Genomic DNA, 18,061 nt, shown 5'->3' on the forward strand with positions numbered 1-18,061 from the left:
TCTTTCCTATGCACAATGCACCTGGTGTCTCGTATGCGCTGTTGTTTTTGTGACTACTGACTCAAGGACATGCACAAAAATCCCAGTGTACCTGTTTTAACCTGTTTTAACTAGTACTCATGGCCATACATTATTGTATTCTATTCTATTCTATTCTATTCAGTGCCGCTCAGGATAAGGTTGTCATTCTTTCATGGATAATTGACAACGCTGGCTGTTTAGACTAAAAGGTTTGTGGGCGCTGCTGACCCTGAGTGCAGGAGAAGTGGTGATAGAAAATAGAAGGCTGGACGGATGGACTGCAGGTTGACTGAGAAGCTTTCTGTGCAGCAGAGTTTTTATATTCCAGTTGGAAACAGAACAGATGTGTCTCCTTAAACTGCCCACCAGTTCATGGTGAAAAATAAAACCTAACAGTTGCAAAACGTGTGCATATATATGTACATATATATATATATATATATATATATATATATATACACACACACACACACACACACACAAACACCTGAACACATTGATCATGCAAGCATGGCCGTTGAGACCCACACTGCTGAAATGAAAAAATGAAGCAAATCTGCATACAAATTATTTCAAATTGGAAATATGAGCCATGCACGGCCTAGATTTATGGTGCAAGCGCTCCCTCTGCTGGCCATTAGCTGACTATGGCGGTTGTTCATTTACCTTACTGGTGCAGCTGAGCTGACCAAAGACCTTCAGTTGCCTCACGGCTGTCAGTCAGAGAGCGAGGAGGTGAAATGTAGGAGGATGAGATGAGAGTTGCATTCCACATACATACACACGGCAATATCTCTATAGCCTGACAGTGTGAAAAAAAATGTGTGGGGAAAAGTCTTTCCCCGTTCATCATTAGACCTACGCAGTGGTTTAGTTTTAGTTTCGCCTGCAACAACTCCAGAAAATAAATTGTGAATTCAAAGCCTATTCTGTCTGAAGCGTTTTTTTTTAATCAGCTGTTCACAAGAGAAGGAATGAAATCAGTCGTGTTTTTCTTTTTTCTTTTCATTTTCATTGGCTTTGCGTGTTGGACAGTACCGGGAGTTTTGGACCATGAATGGGATGAAGTTCAGATACATTGTTATCTCGAAAGCATTGCGATTTGATCCTGGGAATTTTCCACTGAACCCTGAGAATCAAATCTTTGTTTCCCCTCAAGAGTGTTTTTAGTGACACATAGTGGCCAATAAAAAACACAGATACTTGGACATAGATAGATAGATAGATAGAAAGATAGATAGATGATCAATCAACTCCCTTAAGTAAAAGTAAGAGAGTACAGGATCTGATAAGGAAAGAGTAATTTTTGCCATTAATGAAACAATACATTAGTTGATGCTCTTGCAAAAAGGACCAAGTTAGAGATAGACAGAATATTCTGAACTGAACTGACCGAAGGTCTTGATGAGCATATGAGTATTTTTTTTTAAAACAGCTTTACTCTCAATACTATAATTTATTTTCTTTTTCAATGCCAGCACAACCAAACTGAAATCAGTAACAGTAATGATCAGTGAGCCATTATTGGATGTTGACACTTTTAATAACAAAAAACAATCTTATTTTTGACAAGTTTATTTTTCTTTCTACTAAAAATGGACTGAACAGTGACCCCAAAGACAATTTTCTCTAAAATACTTTCCCTCTGAGATATTATAGACTTGTTAAACTACAACAGAGCAGAGTTCAAAAAACTGGAACTTTCTTATTCTCTGACTTCTCAAATCAGATAATTTTAAAATGTAAGATATAGAGGAGGTGTGTTTGAAACAAGGTCTCTGGCCAGTATGGGGCTTAAACTCATGACCTGCGTTATTAGCGCCATGCTCTAACCATCTGAGCTAACCGGCCACATTGGTGACTTTGAACCCCCTTTTCTCTTATTTCTGATCCGTGCAAGCAAACAGAAAGAAACAAACATTTTATGTACTTATTTTGTTTTCATATGTTTTGGGGTTTGTTCCACACACTGGTCATGAGGATTGTGCTTTTTGAGCTGGAGGACAATGAGAAAACACTGGCAGCCATGACTCTCCGAGCCCATTCACACATTGTTTGAGGAACTATGTCATGACTTATGTGTTTTATTGGATGTTGCAGTGTAGAGACACACTTTTGTAGAGCTACATGAGGAATAAAATAAATCTCTTGTTGTGAGTGGGATAAACACAACAAGCAACAGTTGATGCCCTCCTATTTCCACTCTCATTTAAATCCCAGGTGTTGTCATAAGTTTACAGGATGCAGTAGAAGTCAAATACATTTCTGTCTTTATCGAAAACATGAGCTCAAAGAAACAACCACGTAGGGACTCGAACCCTCAATCTTCTGATCCGAAGTCAGACGCCTTGTCCATTAGGCCACGCGGCTGGCGAAAGACCACAAACTGACCAGCTCAAACTACATTATGGCACAACTAAGTCAGAAGGGAGTGCCTGAGATTCTCAATGGCATAGCTGTGGTCCCAGACTCATGCCAGGTGATCAACCTGAGTTATTTGTAAGCATTGGTGGTTCAGTGGTAGAATTCCTGCCTCCCACGCAGGAAACCCGGGTTCAATTCCAGTCCAATGCAAGAGAGTTGACTATTTTATTCATGATAAACGTGTTTACTATGTAATTATTTCATCACAGTTGTAATATTTGATAAACGCAGCGCTTCTCTCTTCAAAAATAAACTACGAAGATGTTTGAAAAGCTGTCAATGTAAAATCAGGAAAATTCTAGTTTGTTGAGTGACGACAACTGGAACCTTCTTATTCACCAACTTCTTAAATCTGATCATTTTAAAAGGTAAGAAATAAATGAGGTGGGTCTGAAGAAGAGCCTCTGCCCAGTACGGGGCTTGAACCCATGACCTTGGCGTTATTAGCATCACGCTCTAACCATCTGAGCTACACGGCCACTTTGGTTCCTTTTAAACACTTTTTGGGTTTTTTTTTTTTCAATGCAAGCAAACAGAAAGAAAACAAATATTTTATGTACTTCTCTGTTTTCATATGTTTTGGGGTTTGTTCCACACACTGGTCATGAGGAATGTGTTTTTTGAGTTTGAGGACAATGAGAAAACACTGGCAGCCATGACTCTCTCCAAGCCCATTCAAACATTGTTTGAAAAACTACGTCTTGGCTCATGTGGCTTAGTTGTTGTTGCAGTGTAGAGACACACTTTTGAAGCGCTCATTTAAATACCAGGTTTTGTCATAAGTTTACAGGATGGAGTAGAAGTCAATACATTTCTGTCTTTATCCAAAATAACAGCTCAAAGAAACAACCACGAAGGGACTCGAACCCTCAATCTTCTGATCCGAAGTCAGACGCCTTGTCCATTAGGCCACATGGCTGGCGAAAGACCACAAACTGACCAGCTCAACTACATTATGACACAATTGAGTCAAATGGGAGAGCCAGAGAGATTCTCAATGGCATGGCTGTGGTTCCAGAACCATGACAGGTGTTAAACCTGGACTGCCCGTAAGCATTGGTGGTTCAGTGGTAGAATTCCTGCCTCCCACGCAGGAGCCCCGGGTTCGATTCCCGGCCAGTGCAAAGGAGCTATCTCTTTCATTCCTGATTATTGTGTCGGTAGAGCTGGTAATCACTATGTAATTACTTCTTCTCAGTAGTGATCTCAAATCTGAGCCTTTTAAAAGTAAAGAAACACAGAGCGTGTGTTTTTTTCGTCGGCCAACGGTCAAATGTCAAAGGTCCAATTGCAAAAAGCAATAACAAAACATCCCTGGTGGTCTAGTGGTCAGGATTCGGCGCTCTCACCGCCGCGGCCCGGGTTCGATTCCCGGTCAGGGAACAAGAATTTTCGTCTTACTTTCCAGCAACATCAAATACACAATGGCACGTAAATATGAAGTTAAAAAGAAGACTTGTGTTCAAAGTGCTTAAATGCAAGGTGCTGTGGCTTAGTTGGTCAAAGCGCCTGTCTAGTAAACAGGAGATCCTGGGTTCAAATCCCAGCAGTGCCTTTTTGGAACATGTAGAAAAAACTTCAGTGCCTTCACATTTTTTGTGTTGACCAAATCAAAAGCATGAGTCCAGGGAATCCTATCATTTGAGAATATGTGAAGCACAGGTGCTGTGGCTTAGTGGTCAAAGCGCCTGTCTTGTAAACAGGAGATCCTGGGTTCAACTCCCAGCAGCACCTTCTTCAGCTAGTAAGCAATTGGGCTGTGCCAGCACAACTGTCAAGGTACCTTAGACGCATGCTGCTATGTTGTAAACAGAATGCCTGCTTACTTGAACTGTGTCTGACAATTCAACTTTACAGCAGTACAACTTTTGATTCTTTGAGAAATTTGGACAAAAGGACAGTCTCGCATGTGGGCCCGATATCGAGAGACACAAACCGGTGTCTTGTCGTCAGTGGGATTTAATATGGTCATGTTTTTCGTCGGCCAACGGTCAAATGTCAAAGGTCCAATTGCAAAAAGCAGCAACAGCACATCCCTGGTGGTCTAGTGGTCAGGATTCGGCGCTCTCACCGCCGCGGCCCGGGTTCGATTCCCGGTCAGGGAACAAGAATTTTCGTCTTACTTTCCAGCAACATCAAATACACAATGGCACGTAAAGATGAAGTTAAAAAGAAGACTTGTGTTCAAAGTGCTTAAATGCAAGGTGCTGTGGCTTAGTTGGTCAAAGCGCCTGTCTAGTAAACAGGAGATCTTGGGTTCAAATCCCAGCAGTGCCTTTTTGGAACATGTAGAAAAAACTTCGGTGCCTTCACATTTTTTGTGTTGACCAAATCAAAAGCATGAGTCCAGGGAATCCTATCATTTGAGAATATGTGAAGCACAGGTGCTGTGGCTTAGTGGTCAAAGCGCCTGTCTTGTAAACAGGAGATCCTGGGTTCAACTCCCAGCAGCACCTTCTTCAGCTAGTAAGCAATTGGGCTGTGCCAGCACAACTGTCAAGGTACCTTAGACGCATGCTGTTATGTTGTAAACAGAATGCCTGCTTACTTGAACTGTGTCTGACAATTCAACTTTACAGCAGTACAACTTTTGATTCTTTGAGAAATTTGGACAAAAGGACAGTCTCGCATGTGGGCCCGATATCGAGAGACACAAACCGGTGTCTTGTCGTCAGTGGGATTTAATATCGTCATGTTTTTCGTCGGCCAACGGTCAAATGTCAAAGGTCCAATTGCAAAAAGCAGCAACAGCACATCCCTGGTGGTCTAGTGGTCAGGATTCGGCGCTTTCACCGCCGCGGCCCGGGTTCGATTCCCGGTCAGGGAACAAGAATTTTCGTCTTACTTTCCAGCAACATCAAATACACAATGGCACGTAAAGATGAAGTTAAAAAGATGACTTGTGTTCAAAGTGCTGAAATGCAACGTGCTGTGGCTTAGTTGGTCAAAGCGCCTGTCTAGTAAACAGGAGATCCTGGGTTCAAATCCCAGCAGTGCCTTTTTGGAACATGTAGAAAAAACTTCAGTGCCTTCACACCAAATCAAAAGCATGAGTCCAGGGAATCCTATCAACTCCCAGCAGCACCTACTTGAGCTAGTAAGCAAAAGGCCTGTGCCAGGGCAAGTGCATGGTATGATCTGTTGTATTGTACACAGAATGCTTGCTTATCTGAACTGTGTCTGATGCTGCTCCTTTACACCAATATTGCTTTTGATTCAATGAGAAATTTGGGAAAAAAAAAAGACAGTCCCACATGTGGGCCCTATAAAAAACTGGAGAAAAACTGGAACTTTCTTCTTCACTGACTTCTCAAATCCGATCATTTTAAAAGATAAGATAAAGAGGGGGTGTGTTTGAAACAAGGTTCCTGGCCAGTATGGGGCTTGAACCCATGACCTTGGCGTTATTAGCACCACGCTCTAACCATCTGAGCCAACCGGCCACATTGGTGAATTTTAACCCGCTTTTCACTTATTTCTCATCTGTGCAAGCAGAAAGTAAGAAACAAATATTTTATGTACTTCTCTGTTTTCAAATGTTTTGGGGTTTGTTCCATACACTGGTCATGAGGATTGCGCTTTTTGAGCTGGAGGACAATGAGAAAACACTGGCAGCCATGACTCTCGGAGCCCATTCACACATTGTTTGAAAAACTACGTCTTGTCTCATGTGTTTTATTGGATGTTGCAGTGTAGAGACACACTTTTGTAGCACTCATTTAAATCCCAGGTTTTGTCATAAGTTTACAGGATGGAGTAGAAGTCAATACATTTCTGTCTTTATCCAAAATATCAGCTCAAAGAAACAACCACGAAGGGACTCGAACCCTCAATCTTCTGATCCGAAGTCAGACGCCTTGTCCATTAGGCCACGTGGCTGGCGAAAGACCACAAACTGACCAGCTCAAACTACATTATGACACAATTGAGTCAAATGGGAGAGCCAGAGAGATTCTCAATGGCATGGCTGTGGTTCCCGAACCATGACAGGTGTTAAACCTGGACTGCCCGTAAGCATTGGTGGTTCAGTGGTAGAATTCCTGCCTCCCACGCAGGAGCCCCGGGTTCGATTCCCGGCCAATGCAAAGGAGCTATCTCTTTCATTCCTGATTATTGTGTCTGTAGAGCTGGTAATTACTTCTCAGTAGTGATACGATGAAAGCCGGGCTAGTCTCTTCCAGCATATAATACAACTATGTGATCACAAAGCTGTTAAAGGGAAGTCGCTGTTTTTCAAGTGACGAAAACTGTGACTTTCTTTCTCTCTGACATCTCAAATCTGAGCCTTTTAAAAGTAAAGAAACATAGAGCGTGTGTTTGAAAGAGGGCTTCTGGCCAGTATGGGGCTTGAACCCATGACCTTGGCGTTATTAGCACCACGCTCTAACCAGCTGAGCTAACCGGCCACATTGGCTTCGTTTAAACTCATTTTTCTCATTTTTGATCAGTGCAAGCAAACAGAACGAGACAATTTATGTACTTCTTTGGATTTCATGTTTTGGGGTTTGTTCCACACAATGGTCATGAGGATTGCGTTTTTTGAAGCTGGACATCCTTAGTTCAAATCCCAGCAACGCCTTATGGAACATGTAGAAAAATCTCACGGTTTTAGAAAATCGTTAAGGCTTTCACATCTCTTTTGTTTGACCAAATAAAAAGAATAATTCTGGGGAACTTCATTGAAGGTGCTGTTGGTGACAAGGGGCCAACAAGCAAAACACCCTCACCATGAACCTTTGAGGACTCCATCCCTCTATATCCTTCATCACCAAGAAGTTTTTGGTGTGCTCAGTAATTCAAATTGGTCGAGAATTATTTGAAACTCTGTGAAGCACAGGTGCTGTGGCTTAGTGGTCAAAGTGCCTGTCTTGTAAACAGGAGATCCTGGGTTCAACTCCCAGCAGCACCTTCTTCAGCTAGTACACAACTAGACAGTGCTATCACAAATGTCTATGCTGCTCTGCTACATTGTAAACAGAATCCTCGCTTATCTCAACTGCGTCTGACAGTGCGACATTACACCAATACCATTTTTGATTCAATTCGATATTTGGAGAAAAACACATTCCCGCATGTGGGCCCCATATCGAGAGAGACAAACTGGAATCTTTCCATCCGTAGTCAGTGGGATATAATGCAGTCATCTTTTATGTTGGCCAACGGTCAAATGTCAGAGGTCCAATTGAAAAAAGCAGTAGCAGCACATCCCTGGTGGTCTAGTGGTCAGGATTCGGCGCTTTCACCGCCGCGGCCCGGGTTCGATTCCCGGTCAGGGAACAATCTCATTTGTCTTTCTATCAACATCAAATACACAATGGCACGTAAAGATGAAGTTAAAATGCAGAAGTGTTCAAACCTTTCAAATGTAAGGTGCTGTGGCTTAGTTGGTCAAAGCGCCTGTCTAGTAAACAGGAGATCCTGGGTTCAACTCCCAGCAGCACCTTCTTCAGCTAGGAAGCAATTGGGCTCTGCCAGCACAACTGTCAAGGTACCTTAGACGCATGCTGCTATATTGTAAACAGAATGCTTGCTTACCTGAACTGTGTCTGACAATTCAACTTTACAGCAGTACAACTTTTGATTCTTTGAGAAATTTGGAGAAAAAGACAGTCTCGCATGTGGGCCCGATATCGAGAGACACAAACCGGTGTCTTGTCGTCAGTGGGATATAATCTAGTCATCTTTTACGTTGGCCAACGGTCAAATGTCAAAGGTCCAATTGCAAAAAGCACCAACAGCACATCCCTGGTGGTCTAGTGGTCAGGATTCGGCGCTCTCACCGCCGCGGCCCGGGTTTGATTCCCGGTCAGGGAACGATCTCTTTTGTCTTTCTATCAACATCAAATACACAATGGCACGTAAAGATGAAGTTAAAATGCAGAAGTGTTCAAACCTCTCAAATGTAAGGTGCTGTGGCTTAGTTGGTCAAAGCGCCTGTCTAGTAAACAGGAGATCCTGTGTTCAAATCCCAGCAGTCCCTTTTTGGAACATGTAAAAAAAACTTCAGTGCCTTCACATCTTTCTATGTTGACCAAATCAAAAGCATCAGTACAGCGAAAGCTGTCAATTGAAATGCTGTGAAGCACAGGTGCTGTGGCTTAGTGGTCAAAGCGCCTGTCTCGTAAACAGGAGATCCTGGGTTCAACTCCCAGCAGCACCTTCTTCAGCTAGTAAGCAATCGGGCTGTGCCAGCACAACTGTCAAGGTACCTTAGACGCATGCTGCTATATTGTCAACAGAATGCTTGCTTACTTGAACTGTGTCTGACAATTCAACTTTACAGCAGTACAACTTTTGATTCTTTGAGAAATTTGGACAAAAGGACAGTCTCGCATGTGGGCCCGATATCGAGAGACACAAACCGGTGTCTTGTCGTCAGTGGGATTTAATATGGTCATGTTTTTCGTCGGCCAACGGTCAAATGTCAAAGGTCCAATTGCAAAAAGCAGCAATAGCACATCCCTGGTGGTCTAGTGGTCAGGACGTGCTGTGGCTTAGTTGGTCAAAGCGCCTGTCTAGTAAACAGGAGATCCTGGGTTCAAATCCCAGCAGTTCCTTTTTGGAACATGTAGAAAAAACTTCAGTGCCTTCACATTTTTTGTGTTGACCAAATCAAAAGCATGAGTCCAGGGAATCCTATCATTTGAGAACATGTGAAGAACAGGTGCTGTGGCTTAGTGGTCAAAGCGCCTGTCTCGTAAACAGGAGATCCTGGGTTCAACTCCCAGCAGCACCTACTTGAGCTAGTAAGCAAAAGGCCTGTGCCAGGGCAAGTGTATGATCTGTCATATTGTACACAGAATGCTTGCTTATCTGAACTGTGTCTGATGCTGCTCCTTTACACCAATATTGCTTCTGATTAAATGAGAAATTCGGAAAAAAAGACAGTCCCGCATGTGGGCCCTATAAAAAACTGGAGAAAAACTGGAACTTTCTTCTTCACTGACTTCTCAAATCCGATCATTTTAAAAGGTAAGATATAGAAGGGGGGTGTTTGAAACAAGGTTCCTGGCCAGTATGGGGCTTGAACCCATGACCTTGGCGTTATTAGCACCACGCTCTAACCATCTGAGCCAACCGGCCACATTGGTGACTTTGAACCCGCTTTTCTCTTATTTCTCATCTGTGCAAGCAGAAAGTAAGAAACAAATATTTTATGTACTTCTCTGTTTTCATTTGTTTTGGGGTTTGTTCCACACACTGGTCATGAGGATTGCGCTTTTTGAGCTGGAGGACAATGAGAAAACACTGGCAGCCATGACTCTCGGAGCCCATTCACACATTGTTTGAAAAACTACGTCTTGTCTCATGTGTTTTATTGGATGTTGCAGTGTAGAGACACACTTTTGTAGCACTCATTTAAATCCCAGGTTTTGTCATAAGTTTACAGGATGGAGTAGAAGTCAATACATTTCTGTCTTTATCCAAAATATCAGCTCAAAGAAATAACCACGAAGGGACTCGAACCCTCAATCTTCTGATCCGAAGTCAGACGCCTTGTCCATTAGGCCACGTGGCTGGCGAAAGACCACAAACTGACCAGCTCAAACTACATTATGACACAATTGAGTCAAATGGGAGAGCCAGAGAGATTCTCAATGGCATGGCTGTGGTTCCAGAACCATGACAGGTGTTAAACCTGGACTGCCCGTAAGCATTGGTGGTTCAGTGGTAGAATTCCTGCCTCCCACGCAGGAGCCCCGGGTTCGATTCCCGGCCAGTGCAAAGGAGCTATCTCTTTCATTCCTGATTATTGTGTCTGTAGAACTGGTAATTACTTGTTCTCAGTAGTGATACGATGAAAGCCGGGCTAGTCTCTTCCAGCATATAATACAACTATGTGATCACAAAGCTGTTAAAGGGAAGTCGCTGTTTTTCAAGTGACGAAAACTGTGACTTTCTTTCTCTCTGACATCTCAAATCTGAGCCTTTTAAAAGTAAAGAAACACAGAGCGTGTGTTTGAAAGAGGGCCTCTGGCCAGTATGGGGCTTGAACCCATGACCTTGGCGTTATTAGCACCACGCTCTAACCAGCTGAGCTAACCGGCCACATTGGCTTCGTTTAAACCCATTTTTCTCATTTTTGATCAGTGCAAGCAAACAGAACGAGACAATTTATGTACTTCTTTGGATTTCATGTTTTGGGGTTTGTTCCACACAATGGTCATGAGGATTGCGTTTTTTGAAGCTGGACATCCTTAGTTCAAATCCCAGCAACGCCTTATGGAACATGTAGAAAAATCTCACGGTTTTAGAAAATCGTTAAGGCTTTCACATCTCTTTTGTTTGACCAAATAAAAAGAATAATTCTGGGGAACTTCATTGAAGGTGCTGTTGGTGACAAGGGGCCAACAAGCAAAACACCCTTACCATGAACCTTTGAGGACTCCATCCATCCATCCATTTTCCATACCCGCTTAGTCCCGAGGTCAGGGTCACGGGGGTCTGCTGGAGCCTATCCCAGCCGTCTTAGGGCGAAGGCAGGGGACACCCTGGACAAGTCGCCAGTTCATCGCAGGGCCACATAGAGACAAACAACCATTCACACTCACATGCACACCTACGGACAATTTAGAATGTTCAATTGACCTCACATGCATGTTTTTGGAGTGTGGGAGGAAGCCGGAGAACCCGGAGAGAACCCACGCAGACACAGGGAGAACATGCAAACTCCACACAGAAAGGTCCCAGGTCCGGGCCCCGGAATCGAACCCACGACCTTCTTGCTGTGAGGCGGCAGCGCTAACCACTGCGCCACCGTGTCGCCCCCTTTGAGGACTCCATCCCTCTATATCCTTCATCACCAAGAAGTTTTTGGTGTGCTCAGTAATTCAAATTGGTCGAGAATTATTTGAAACTCTGTGAAGCACAGGTGCTGTGGCTTAGTGGTCAAAGTGCCTGCCTTGTAAACAGGAGATCCTGGGTTCAACTCCCAGCAGCACCTTCTTCAGCTAGTACACAACTAGACAGTGCTATCACAAATGTCTATGCTGCTCTGCTACATTGTAAACAGAATCCTCGCTTATCTCAACTGCGTCTGACAGTGCGACATTACACCAATACCATTTTTGATTCAATTCGATATTTGGAGAAAAACACATTCCCGCATGTGGGCCCCATATCGAGAGAGACAAACTGGAATCTTTCCATCCGTAGTCAGTGGGATATAATGTAGTCATCTTTTACGTTGGCCAACGGTCAAATGTCAGAGGTCCAATTGAAAAAAGCAGTAGCAGCACATCCCTGGTGGTCTAGTGGTCAGGATTCGGCGCTTTCACCGCCGCGGCCCGGGTTCGATTCCCGGTCAGGGAACAATCTCTTTTGTCTTTCTATCAACATCAAATACACAATGGCACGTAAAGATGAAGTTAAAATGCAGAAGTGTTCAAACCTTTCAAATGTAAGGTGCTGTGGCTTAGTTGGTCAAAGCGCCTTTCTAGTAAACAGGAGATCCTGGGTTCAACTCCCAGCAGCACCTTCTTCAGCTAGGAAGCAATTGGGCTCTGCCAGCACAACTGTCAAGGTACCTTAGACGCATGCTGCTATATTGTAAACAGAATGCTTGCTTACCTGAACTGTGTCTGACAATTCAACTTTACAGCAGTACAACTTTTGATTCTTTGAGAAATTTGGAGAAAAAGACAGTCTCGCATGTGGGCCCGATATCGAGAGACACAAACCGGTGTCTTGTCGTCAGTGGCATATAATCTAGTCATCTTTTACGTTGGCCAACGGTCAAATGTCAAAGGTCCAATTGCAAAAAGCAGCAACAGCACATCCCTGGTGGTCTAGTGGTCAGGATTCGGCGCTCTCACTGCCGCGGCCCGGGTTCGATTCCCGGTCAGGGAACGATCTCTTTTGTCTTTCTATCAACATCAAATACACAATGGCACGTAAAGATGAAGTTAAAATGCAGAAGTGTTCAAACCTTTCAAATGTAAGGTGCTGTGGCTTAGTTGGTCAAAGCGCCTGTCTAGTAAACAGGAGATCCTGGGTTCAAATCCCAGCAGTGCCTTTTTGGAACATGTAGAAAAAACTTCAGTGCCTTCACATCTTTCTATGTTGACCAAATCAAAAGCATCAGTACAGCGAAAGCTGTCAATTGAAATGCTGTGAAGCACAGGTGCTGTGGCTTAGTGGTCAAAGCGCCTGTCTCGTAAACAGGAGATCCTGGGTTCAACTCCCAGCAGCACCTTTTTCAGCTAGGAAGCAATTGGGCTGTGCCAGCACAACTGTCAAGGTACCTTAGACGCATGCTGCTATATTGTCAACAGAATGCTTTCTTACTTGAACTGTGTCTGACAATTCAACTTTACAGCAGTACAACTTTTGATTCTTTGAGAAATTTGGACAAAAGGACAGTCTCGCATGTGGGCCCGATATCGAGAGACACAAACCGGTGTCTTGTCGTCAGTGGGATTTAATATGGTCATGTTTTTCGTCGGCCAACGGTCAAATGTCAAAGGTCCAATTGCAAAAAGCAACAACAGCACATCCCTGGTGGTCTAGTGGTCAGGATTCGGCGCTCTCACCGCCGCGGCCCGGGTTCGATTCCCGGTCAGGGAACAAGAATTTTCGTCTTACTTTCCAGCAACATCAAATACACAATGGCACGTAAAGATGAAGTTAAAAAGAAGACTTGTGTTCAAAGTGCTGAAATGCAACGTGCTGTGGCTTAGTTGGTCAAAGCGCCTGTCTAGTAAACAGGAGATCCTGGGTTCAAATCCCAGCAGTTCCTTTTTGGAACATGTAGAAAAAACTTCAGTGCCTTCACATTTTTTGTGTTGACCAAATCAAAAGCATGAGTCCAGGGAATCCTATCATTTGAGAACATGTGAAGAACAGGTGCTGTGGCTTAGTGGTCAAAGCGCCTGTCTCGTAAACAGGAGATCCTGGGTTCAACTCCCAGCAGCACTTGATCTAGTAAGCAAAAGGCCTGTGCCAGGGCAAGTGTATGATCTGTCATATTGTACACAGAATGCTTGCTTATCTGAACTGTGTCTGATGCTGCTCCTTTACACCAATATTGCTTTTGATTAAATGAGAAATTTGAAAAAAAAAAGACAGTCCCGCATGTGGGCCCTATAAAAAACTGGAGAAAAACTGGAACTTTCTTCTTCACTGACTTCTCAAATCCGATCATTTTAAAAGGTAAGATATAGAAGGGGGGTGTTTGAAACAAGGTTCCTGGCCAGTATGGGGCTTGAACCCATGACCTTGGCGTTATTAGCACCACGCTCTAACCATCTGAGCCAACCGGCCACATTGGTGACTTTGAACCCGCTTTTCTCTTATTTCTCATCTGTGCAAGCAGAAAGTAAGAAACAAATATTTTATGTACTTCTCTGTTTTCATTTGTTTTGGGGTTTGTTCCACACACTGGTCATGAGGATTGCGCTTTTTGAGCTGGAGGACAATGAGAAAACACTGGCAGCCATGACTCTCGGAGCCCATTCACACATTGTTTGAAAAACTACGTCTTGTCTCATGTGTTTTATTGGATGTTGCAGTGTAGAGACACACTTTTGTAGCACTCATTTAAATCCCAGGTTTTGTCATAAGTTTACAGGATGGAGTAGAAGTCAATACATTTCTGTCTTTATCCAAAATATCAGCTCAAAGAAATAACCACGAAGGGACTCGAACCCTCAATCTTCTGATCCGAAGTCAGACGCCTTGTCCATTAGGTCACGTGGCTGGCGAAAGACCACAAACTGACCAGCTCAAACTACATTATGACACAATTGAGTCAAATGGGAGAGCCAGAGAGATTCTCAATGGCATGGCTGTGGTTCCAGAACCATGACAGGTGTTAAACCTGGACTGCCCGTAAGCATTGGTGGTTCAGTGGTAGAATTCCTGCCTCCCACGCAGGAGCCCCGGGTTCGATTCCCGGCCAGTGCAAAGGAGCTATCTCTTTCATTCCTGATTATTGTGTCTGTAGAACTGGTAATTACTTGTTCTCAGTAGTGATACGATGAAAGCCGGGCTAGTCTCTTCCAGCATATAATACAACTATGTGATCACAAAGCTGTTAAAGGGAAGTCGCTGTTTTTCAAGTGACGAAAACTGTGACTTTCTTTCTCTCTGACATCTCAAATCTGAGCCTTTTAAAAGTAAAGAAACACAGAGCGTGTGTTTGAAAGAGGGCCTCTGGCCAGTATGGGGCTTGAACCCATGACCTTGGCGTTATTAGCACCACGCTCTAACCAGCTGAGCTAACCGGCCACATTGGCTTCGTTTAAACCCATTTTTCTCATTTTTGATCAGTGCAAGCAAACAGAACGAGACAATTTATGTACTTCTTTGGATTTCATGTTTTGGGGTTTGTTCCACACAATGGTCATGAGGATTGCGTTTTTTGAAGCTGGACATCCTTAGTTCAAATCCCAGCAACGCCTTATGGAACATGTAGAAAAATCTCACGGTTTTAGAAAATCGTTAAGGCTTTCACATCTCTTTTGTTTGACCAAATAAAAAGAATAATTCTGGGGAACTTCATTGAAGGTGCTGTTGGTGACAAGGGGCCAACAAGCAAAACACCCTTACCATGAACCTTTGAGGACTCCATCCCTCTATATCCTTCATCACCAAGAAGTTTTTGGTGTGCTCAGTAATTCAAATTGGTCGAGAATTATTTGAAACTCTGTGAAGCACAGGTGCTGTGGCTTAGTGGTCAAAGTGCCTGCCTTGTAAACAGGAGATCCTGGGTTCAACTCCCAGCAGCACCTTCTTCAGCTAGTACACAACTAGACAGTGCTATCACAAATGTCTATGCTGCTCTGCTACATTGTAAACAGAATCCTCGCTTATCTCAACTGCGTCTGACAGTGCGACATTACACCAATACCATTTTTGATTCAATTCGATATTTGGAGAAAAACACATTCCCGCATGTGGGCCCCATATCGAGAGAGACAAACTGGAATCTTTCCATCCGTAGTCAGTGGGATATAATGTAGTCATCTTTTACGTTGGCCAACGGTCAAATGTCAGAGGTCCAATTGAAAAAAGCAGTAGCAGCACATCCCTGGTGGTCTAGTGGTCAGGATTCGGCGCTTTCACCGCCGCGGCCCGGGTTCGATTCCCGGTCAGGGAACAATCTCTTTTGTCTTTCTATCAACATCAAATACACAATGGCACGTAAAGATGAAGTTAAAATGCAGAAGTGTTCAAACCTTTCAAATGTAAGGTGCTGTGGCTTAGTTGGTCAAAGCGCCTGTCTAGTAAACAGGAGATCCTGGGTTCAACTCCCAGCAGCACCTTCTTCAGCTAGGAAGCAATTGGGCTCTGCCAGCACAACTGTCAAGGTACCTTAGACGCATGCTGCTATATTGTAAACAGAATGCTTGCTTACCTGAACTGTGTCTGACAATTCAACTTTACAGCAGTACAACTTTTGATTCTTTGAGAAATTTGGAGAAAAAGACAGTCTCGCATGTGGGCCCGATATCGAGAGACACAAACCGGTGTCTTGTCGTCAGTGGCATATAATCTAGTCATCTTTTACGTTGGCCAACGGTCAAATGTCAAAGGTCCAATTGCAAAAAGCAGCAACAGCACATCCCTGGTGGTCTAGTGGTCAGGATTCGGCGCTCTCACCGCCGCGGCCCGGGTTTGATTCCCGGTCAGGGAACGATCTCTTTTGTCTTTCTATCAACATCAAATACACAATGGCACGTAAAGATGAAGTTAAAATGCAGAAGTGTTCAAACCTTTCAAATGTAAGGTGCTGTGGCTTAGTTGGTCAAAGCGCCTGTCTAGTAAACAGGAGATCCTGGGTTCAAATCCCAGCAGTGCCTTTTTGGAACATGTAGAAAAATCTTCAGTGCCTTCACATCTTTCTATGTTGACCAAATCAAAAGCATCAGTACAGCGAAAGCTGTCAATTGAAATGCTGTGAAGCACAGGTGCTGTGGCTTAGTGGTCAAAGCGCCTGTCTCGTAAACAGGAGATCCTGGGTTCAACTCCCAGCAGCACCTTTTTCAGCTAGGAAGCAATTGGGCTGTGCCAGCACAACTGTCAAGGTACCTTAGACGCATGCTGCTATATTGTCAACAGAATGCTTGCTTACTTGAACTGTGTCTGACAATTCAACTTTACAGCAGTACAACTTTTGATTCTTTGAGAAATTTGGACAAAAGGACAGTCTCGCATGTGGGCCCGATATCGAGAGACACAAACCGGTGTCTTGTCGTCAGTGGGATTTAATATGGTCATGTTTTTCGTCGGCCAACGGTCAAATGTCAAAGGTCCAATTGCAAAAAGCAGCAACAGCACATCCCTGGTGGTCTAGTGGTCAGGATTCGGCGCTCTCACCGCCGCGGCCCGGGTTCGATTCCCGGTCTGGGAACAAGAATTTTCGTCTTACTTTCCAGCAACATCAAATACACAATGGCACGTAAAGATAAAGTTAAAAAGAAGACTTGTGTTCAAAGTGCTGAAATGCAAGGTGCTGTGGCTTAGTTGGTCAAAGCGCCTGTCTAGTAAACTGCAGATCCTGGGTTCAAATCCCAGCAGTTCCTTTTTGGAACATGTAGAAAAAACTTCAGTGCCTTCACATTTTTTGTGTTGACCAAATCAAAAGCATGAGTCCAGGGAATCCTATCATTTGAGAACATGTGAAGAACAGGTGCTGTGGCTTAGTGGTCAAAGCGCCTGTCTCGTAAACAGGAGATCCTGGGTTCAACTCCCAGCAGCACTTGATCTAGTAAGCAAAAGGCCTGTGCCAGGGCAAGTGTATGATCTGTCATATTGTACACAGAATGCTTGCTTATCTGAACTGTGTCTGATGCTGCTCCTTTACACCAATATTGCTTTTGATTAAATGAGAAATTTGAAAAAAAAAAGACAGTCCCGCATGTGGGCCCTATAAAAAACTGGAGAAAAACTGGAACTTTCTTCTTCACTGATTTCTCAAATCCGATCATTTTAAAAGGTAAGATATAGAGGGGGGGTGTTTGAAACAAGGTTCCTGGCCACTATGGGGCTTGAACCCATGACCTTGGCGTTATTAGTACCACGCTCTAACCATCTGAGCCAACCGGCCACATTGGTGAATTTGAACCCGCTTTTCTCTTATTTCTCATCCGTGCAAGCAGAAAGTAAGAAACAAATATTTTATGTACTTCTCTGTTTTCATTTGTTTTGGGGTTTGTTCCACACACTGGTCATGAGGACTGCGCTTTTTGAGCTGGAGGACAATGAGAAAACACTGGCAGCCATGACTCTCTGAGCCCATTCACACATTGTTTGAAAAACTACGTGTTGTCTCATGTGTTTTATTGGATGTTGCAGTGTAGAGACAGACTTTTGTAGCGCTCATTTAAATCCCAGGTTTTGTCATAAGTTTACAGGATGGAGTAGAAGTCAATACATTTCTGTCTTTATCCAAAATATCAGCTCAAAGAAATAACCACGAAGGGACTCGAACCCTCAATCTTCTGATCCGAAGTCAGACGCCTTGTCCATTAGGCCACGTGGCTGGCGAAAGACCACGAACTGACCAGCTCAAACTACATTATGACACAATTGAGTCAAATGGGAGAGCCAGAGATTCTCAATGGCATGGCTGTGGTTCCAGACCCATACCAGGTCATCAACCTGGGCTGCTCGT

At 43.7% G+C, this 18,061-nt stretch overlaps 52 non-coding genes across 52 annotated transcripts; 39 read left to right on the top strand and 13 right to left on the bottom strand.

Moving 5' to 3' along the window:
- Nucleotides 1-2,318: 2,318 nt before the first annotated feature.
- Nucleotides 2,319-2,391, bottom strand: trnar-ucg (transfer RNA arginine (anticodon UCG)). The gene has a single exon. It is a non-coding gene; the product is annotated as a tRNA-Arg (tRNA).
- A 133-nt stretch (nucleotides 2,392-2,524) lies between these two features.
- trnag-ccc (transfer RNA glycine (anticodon CCC)) lies at nucleotides 2,525-2,595 on the top strand. Its single transcript has one exon. It is a non-coding gene; the product is annotated as a tRNA-Gly (tRNA).
- A 696-nt stretch (nucleotides 2,596-3,291) lies between these two features.
- On the bottom strand, nucleotides 3,292-3,364 carry trnar-ucg (transfer RNA arginine (anticodon UCG)). Its single transcript has one exon. It is a non-coding gene; the product is annotated as a tRNA-Arg (tRNA).
- A 134-nt stretch (nucleotides 3,365-3,498) lies between these two features.
- trnag-ccc (transfer RNA glycine (anticodon CCC)) lies at nucleotides 3,499-3,569 on the top strand. Its single transcript has one exon. It is a non-coding gene; the product is annotated as a tRNA-Gly (tRNA).
- Nucleotides 3,570-3,756: 187 nt separating this feature from the next.
- trnae-cuc (transfer RNA glutamic acid (anticodon CUC)) lies at nucleotides 3,757-3,828 on the top strand. Its single transcript has one exon. It is a non-coding gene; the product is annotated as a tRNA-Glu (tRNA).
- A 98-nt stretch (nucleotides 3,829-3,926) lies between these two features.
- On the top strand, nucleotides 3,927-4,000 carry trnat-agu (transfer RNA threonine (anticodon AGU)). The gene has a single exon. It is a non-coding gene; the product is annotated as a tRNA-Thr (tRNA).
- A 106-nt stretch (nucleotides 4,001-4,106) lies between these two features.
- trnat-ugu (transfer RNA threonine (anticodon UGU)) lies at nucleotides 4,107-4,179 on the top strand. The gene has a single exon. It is a non-coding gene; the product is annotated as a tRNA-Thr (tRNA).
- Nucleotides 4,180-4,478: 299 nt separating this feature from the next.
- Nucleotides 4,479-4,550, top strand: trnae-cuc (transfer RNA glutamic acid (anticodon CUC)). Its single transcript has one exon. It is a non-coding gene; the product is annotated as a tRNA-Glu (tRNA).
- A 98-nt stretch (nucleotides 4,551-4,648) lies between these two features.
- trnat-agu (transfer RNA threonine (anticodon AGU)) lies at nucleotides 4,649-4,722 on the top strand. Its single transcript has one exon. It is a non-coding gene; the product is annotated as a tRNA-Thr (tRNA).
- A 106-nt stretch (nucleotides 4,723-4,828) lies between these two features.
- On the top strand, nucleotides 4,829-4,901 carry trnat-ugu (transfer RNA threonine (anticodon UGU)). The gene has a single exon. It is a non-coding gene; the product is annotated as a tRNA-Thr (tRNA).
- Nucleotides 4,902-5,200: 299 nt separating this feature from the next.
- trnae-uuc (transfer RNA glutamic acid (anticodon UUC)) lies at nucleotides 5,201-5,272 on the top strand. Its single transcript has one exon. It is a non-coding gene; the product is annotated as a tRNA-Glu (tRNA).
- Nucleotides 5,273-5,370: 98 nt separating this feature from the next.
- On the top strand, nucleotides 5,371-5,444 carry trnat-agu (transfer RNA threonine (anticodon AGU)). The gene has a single exon. It is a non-coding gene; the product is annotated as a tRNA-Thr (tRNA).
- Nucleotides 5,445-5,814: 370 nt separating this feature from the next.
- On the bottom strand, nucleotides 5,815-5,888 carry trnai-aau (transfer RNA isoleucine (anticodon AAU)). Its single transcript has one exon. It is a non-coding gene; the product is annotated as a tRNA-Ile (tRNA).
- A 363-nt stretch (nucleotides 5,889-6,251) lies between these two features.
- On the bottom strand, nucleotides 6,252-6,324 carry trnar-ucg (transfer RNA arginine (anticodon UCG)). The gene has a single exon. It is a non-coding gene; the product is annotated as a tRNA-Arg (tRNA).
- Nucleotides 6,325-6,459: 135 nt separating this feature from the next.
- Nucleotides 6,460-6,530, top strand: trnag-ccc (transfer RNA glycine (anticodon CCC)). The gene has a single exon. It is a non-coding gene; the product is annotated as a tRNA-Gly (tRNA).
- Nucleotides 6,531-6,777: 247 nt separating this feature from the next.
- Nucleotides 6,778-6,851, bottom strand: trnai-aau (transfer RNA isoleucine (anticodon AAU)). Its single transcript has one exon. It is a non-coding gene; the product is annotated as a tRNA-Ile (tRNA).
- A 430-nt stretch (nucleotides 6,852-7,281) lies between these two features.
- trnat-ugu (transfer RNA threonine (anticodon UGU)) lies at nucleotides 7,282-7,354 on the top strand. Its single transcript has one exon. It is a non-coding gene; the product is annotated as a tRNA-Thr (tRNA).
- A 296-nt stretch (nucleotides 7,355-7,650) lies between these two features.
- Nucleotides 7,651-7,722, top strand: trnae-uuc (transfer RNA glutamic acid (anticodon UUC)). Its single transcript has one exon. It is a non-coding gene; the product is annotated as a tRNA-Glu (tRNA).
- A 92-nt stretch (nucleotides 7,723-7,814) lies between these two features.
- Nucleotides 7,815-7,888, top strand: trnat-agu (transfer RNA threonine (anticodon AGU)). The gene has a single exon. It is a non-coding gene; the product is annotated as a tRNA-Thr (tRNA).
- Nucleotides 7,889-8,187: 299 nt separating this feature from the next.
- Nucleotides 8,188-8,259, top strand: trnae-cuc (transfer RNA glutamic acid (anticodon CUC)). Its single transcript has one exon. It is a non-coding gene; the product is annotated as a tRNA-Glu (tRNA).
- A 92-nt stretch (nucleotides 8,260-8,351) lies between these two features.
- On the top strand, nucleotides 8,352-8,425 carry trnat-agu (transfer RNA threonine (anticodon AGU)). The gene has a single exon. It is a non-coding gene; the product is annotated as a tRNA-Thr (tRNA).
- A 107-nt stretch (nucleotides 8,426-8,532) lies between these two features.
- On the top strand, nucleotides 8,533-8,605 carry trnat-cgu (transfer RNA threonine (anticodon CGU)). Its single transcript has one exon. It is a non-coding gene; the product is annotated as a tRNA-Thr (tRNA).
- A 320-nt stretch (nucleotides 8,606-8,925) lies between these two features.
- On the top strand, nucleotides 8,926-9,002 carry trnat-agu (transfer RNA threonine (anticodon AGU)). Its single transcript has one exon. It is a non-coding gene; the product is annotated as a tRNA-Thr (tRNA).
- Nucleotides 9,003-9,108: 106 nt separating this feature from the next.
- Nucleotides 9,109-9,181, top strand: trnat-cgu (transfer RNA threonine (anticodon CGU)). Its single transcript has one exon. It is a non-coding gene; the product is annotated as a tRNA-Thr (tRNA).
- A 273-nt stretch (nucleotides 9,182-9,454) lies between these two features.
- On the bottom strand, nucleotides 9,455-9,528 carry trnai-aau (transfer RNA isoleucine (anticodon AAU)). Its single transcript has one exon. It is a non-coding gene; the product is annotated as a tRNA-Ile (tRNA).
- Nucleotides 9,529-9,891: 363 nt separating this feature from the next.
- On the bottom strand, nucleotides 9,892-9,964 carry trnar-ucg (transfer RNA arginine (anticodon UCG)). The gene has a single exon. It is a non-coding gene; the product is annotated as a tRNA-Arg (tRNA).
- A 135-nt stretch (nucleotides 9,965-10,099) lies between these two features.
- trnag-ccc (transfer RNA glycine (anticodon CCC)) lies at nucleotides 10,100-10,170 on the top strand. Its single transcript has one exon. It is a non-coding gene; the product is annotated as a tRNA-Gly (tRNA).
- Nucleotides 10,171-10,420: 250 nt separating this feature from the next.
- Nucleotides 10,421-10,494, bottom strand: trnai-aau (transfer RNA isoleucine (anticodon AAU)). Its single transcript has one exon. It is a non-coding gene; the product is annotated as a tRNA-Ile (tRNA).
- Nucleotides 10,495-11,316: 822 nt separating this feature from the next.
- On the top strand, nucleotides 11,317-11,389 carry trnat-ugu (transfer RNA threonine (anticodon UGU)). The gene has a single exon. It is a non-coding gene; the product is annotated as a tRNA-Thr (tRNA).
- A 296-nt stretch (nucleotides 11,390-11,685) lies between these two features.
- On the top strand, nucleotides 11,686-11,757 carry trnae-uuc (transfer RNA glutamic acid (anticodon UUC)). Its single transcript has one exon. It is a non-coding gene; the product is annotated as a tRNA-Glu (tRNA).
- Nucleotides 11,758-11,849: 92 nt separating this feature from the next.
- On the top strand, nucleotides 11,850-11,923 carry trnat-agu (transfer RNA threonine (anticodon AGU)). The gene has a single exon. It is a non-coding gene; the product is annotated as a tRNA-Thr (tRNA).
- A 299-nt stretch (nucleotides 11,924-12,222) lies between these two features.
- trnae-cuc (transfer RNA glutamic acid (anticodon CUC)) lies at nucleotides 12,223-12,294 on the top strand. Its single transcript has one exon. It is a non-coding gene; the product is annotated as a tRNA-Glu (tRNA).
- Nucleotides 12,295-12,386: 92 nt separating this feature from the next.
- Nucleotides 12,387-12,460, top strand: trnat-agu (transfer RNA threonine (anticodon AGU)). The gene has a single exon. It is a non-coding gene; the product is annotated as a tRNA-Thr (tRNA).
- A 107-nt stretch (nucleotides 12,461-12,567) lies between these two features.
- trnat-cgu (transfer RNA threonine (anticodon CGU)) lies at nucleotides 12,568-12,640 on the top strand. The gene has a single exon. It is a non-coding gene; the product is annotated as a tRNA-Thr (tRNA).
- Nucleotides 12,641-12,939: 299 nt separating this feature from the next.
- trnae-cuc (transfer RNA glutamic acid (anticodon CUC)) lies at nucleotides 12,940-13,011 on the top strand. The gene has a single exon. It is a non-coding gene; the product is annotated as a tRNA-Glu (tRNA).
- A 99-nt stretch (nucleotides 13,012-13,110) lies between these two features.
- Nucleotides 13,111-13,183, top strand: trnat-agu (transfer RNA threonine (anticodon AGU)). Its single transcript has one exon. It is a non-coding gene; the product is annotated as a tRNA-Thr (tRNA).
- A 106-nt stretch (nucleotides 13,184-13,289) lies between these two features.
- trnat-cgu (transfer RNA threonine (anticodon CGU)) lies at nucleotides 13,290-13,362 on the top strand. Its single transcript has one exon. It is a non-coding gene; the product is annotated as a tRNA-Thr (tRNA).
- A 271-nt stretch (nucleotides 13,363-13,633) lies between these two features.
- On the bottom strand, nucleotides 13,634-13,707 carry trnai-aau (transfer RNA isoleucine (anticodon AAU)). The gene has a single exon. It is a non-coding gene; the product is annotated as a tRNA-Ile (tRNA).
- Nucleotides 13,708-14,070: 363 nt separating this feature from the next.
- Nucleotides 14,071-14,143, bottom strand: trnar-ucg (transfer RNA arginine (anticodon UCG)). The gene has a single exon. It is a non-coding gene; the product is annotated as a tRNA-Arg (tRNA).
- Nucleotides 14,144-14,278: 135 nt separating this feature from the next.
- Nucleotides 14,279-14,349, top strand: trnag-ccc (transfer RNA glycine (anticodon CCC)). The gene has a single exon. It is a non-coding gene; the product is annotated as a tRNA-Gly (tRNA).
- A 250-nt stretch (nucleotides 14,350-14,599) lies between these two features.
- Nucleotides 14,600-14,673, bottom strand: trnai-aau (transfer RNA isoleucine (anticodon AAU)). The gene has a single exon. It is a non-coding gene; the product is annotated as a tRNA-Ile (tRNA).
- Nucleotides 14,674-15,103: 430 nt separating this feature from the next.
- On the top strand, nucleotides 15,104-15,176 carry trnat-ugu (transfer RNA threonine (anticodon UGU)). Its single transcript has one exon. It is a non-coding gene; the product is annotated as a tRNA-Thr (tRNA).
- A 296-nt stretch (nucleotides 15,177-15,472) lies between these two features.
- Nucleotides 15,473-15,544, top strand: trnae-uuc (transfer RNA glutamic acid (anticodon UUC)). The gene has a single exon. It is a non-coding gene; the product is annotated as a tRNA-Glu (tRNA).
- Nucleotides 15,545-15,636: 92 nt separating this feature from the next.
- trnat-agu (transfer RNA threonine (anticodon AGU)) lies at nucleotides 15,637-15,710 on the top strand. The gene has a single exon. It is a non-coding gene; the product is annotated as a tRNA-Thr (tRNA).
- Nucleotides 15,711-16,009: 299 nt separating this feature from the next.
- Nucleotides 16,010-16,081, top strand: trnae-cuc (transfer RNA glutamic acid (anticodon CUC)). The gene has a single exon. It is a non-coding gene; the product is annotated as a tRNA-Glu (tRNA).
- Nucleotides 16,082-16,173: 92 nt separating this feature from the next.
- Nucleotides 16,174-16,247, top strand: trnat-agu (transfer RNA threonine (anticodon AGU)). The gene has a single exon. It is a non-coding gene; the product is annotated as a tRNA-Thr (tRNA).
- Nucleotides 16,248-16,354: 107 nt separating this feature from the next.
- Nucleotides 16,355-16,427, top strand: trnat-cgu (transfer RNA threonine (anticodon CGU)). Its single transcript has one exon. It is a non-coding gene; the product is annotated as a tRNA-Thr (tRNA).
- Nucleotides 16,428-16,726: 299 nt separating this feature from the next.
- On the top strand, nucleotides 16,727-16,798 carry trnae-cuc (transfer RNA glutamic acid (anticodon CUC)). Its single transcript has one exon. It is a non-coding gene; the product is annotated as a tRNA-Glu (tRNA).
- Nucleotides 16,799-16,896: 98 nt separating this feature from the next.
- Nucleotides 16,897-16,970, top strand: trnat-agu (transfer RNA threonine (anticodon AGU)). Its single transcript has one exon. It is a non-coding gene; the product is annotated as a tRNA-Thr (tRNA).
- A 106-nt stretch (nucleotides 16,971-17,076) lies between these two features.
- On the top strand, nucleotides 17,077-17,149 carry trnat-cgu (transfer RNA threonine (anticodon CGU)). The gene has a single exon. It is a non-coding gene; the product is annotated as a tRNA-Thr (tRNA).
- A 271-nt stretch (nucleotides 17,150-17,420) lies between these two features.
- trnai-aau (transfer RNA isoleucine (anticodon AAU)) lies at nucleotides 17,421-17,494 on the bottom strand. The gene has a single exon. It is a non-coding gene; the product is annotated as a tRNA-Ile (tRNA).
- Nucleotides 17,495-17,857: 363 nt separating this feature from the next.
- On the bottom strand, nucleotides 17,858-17,930 carry trnar-ucg (transfer RNA arginine (anticodon UCG)). The gene has a single exon. It is a non-coding gene; the product is annotated as a tRNA-Arg (tRNA).
- Nucleotides 17,931-18,061: the final 131 nt, after the last annotated feature.

Source organism: Nelusetta ayraudi, unplaced genomic scaffold (assembly GCF_046127955.1).
Source record: "Nelusetta ayraudi isolate G7.1 ecotype Tasmania unplaced genomic scaffold, CSIRO-AGI_Nayr_v1 ptg000084l, whole genome shotgun sequence".
Taxonomy (NCBI): Eukaryota; Metazoa; Chordata; class Actinopteri; order Tetraodontiformes; family Monacanthidae; genus Nelusetta; species Nelusetta ayraudi.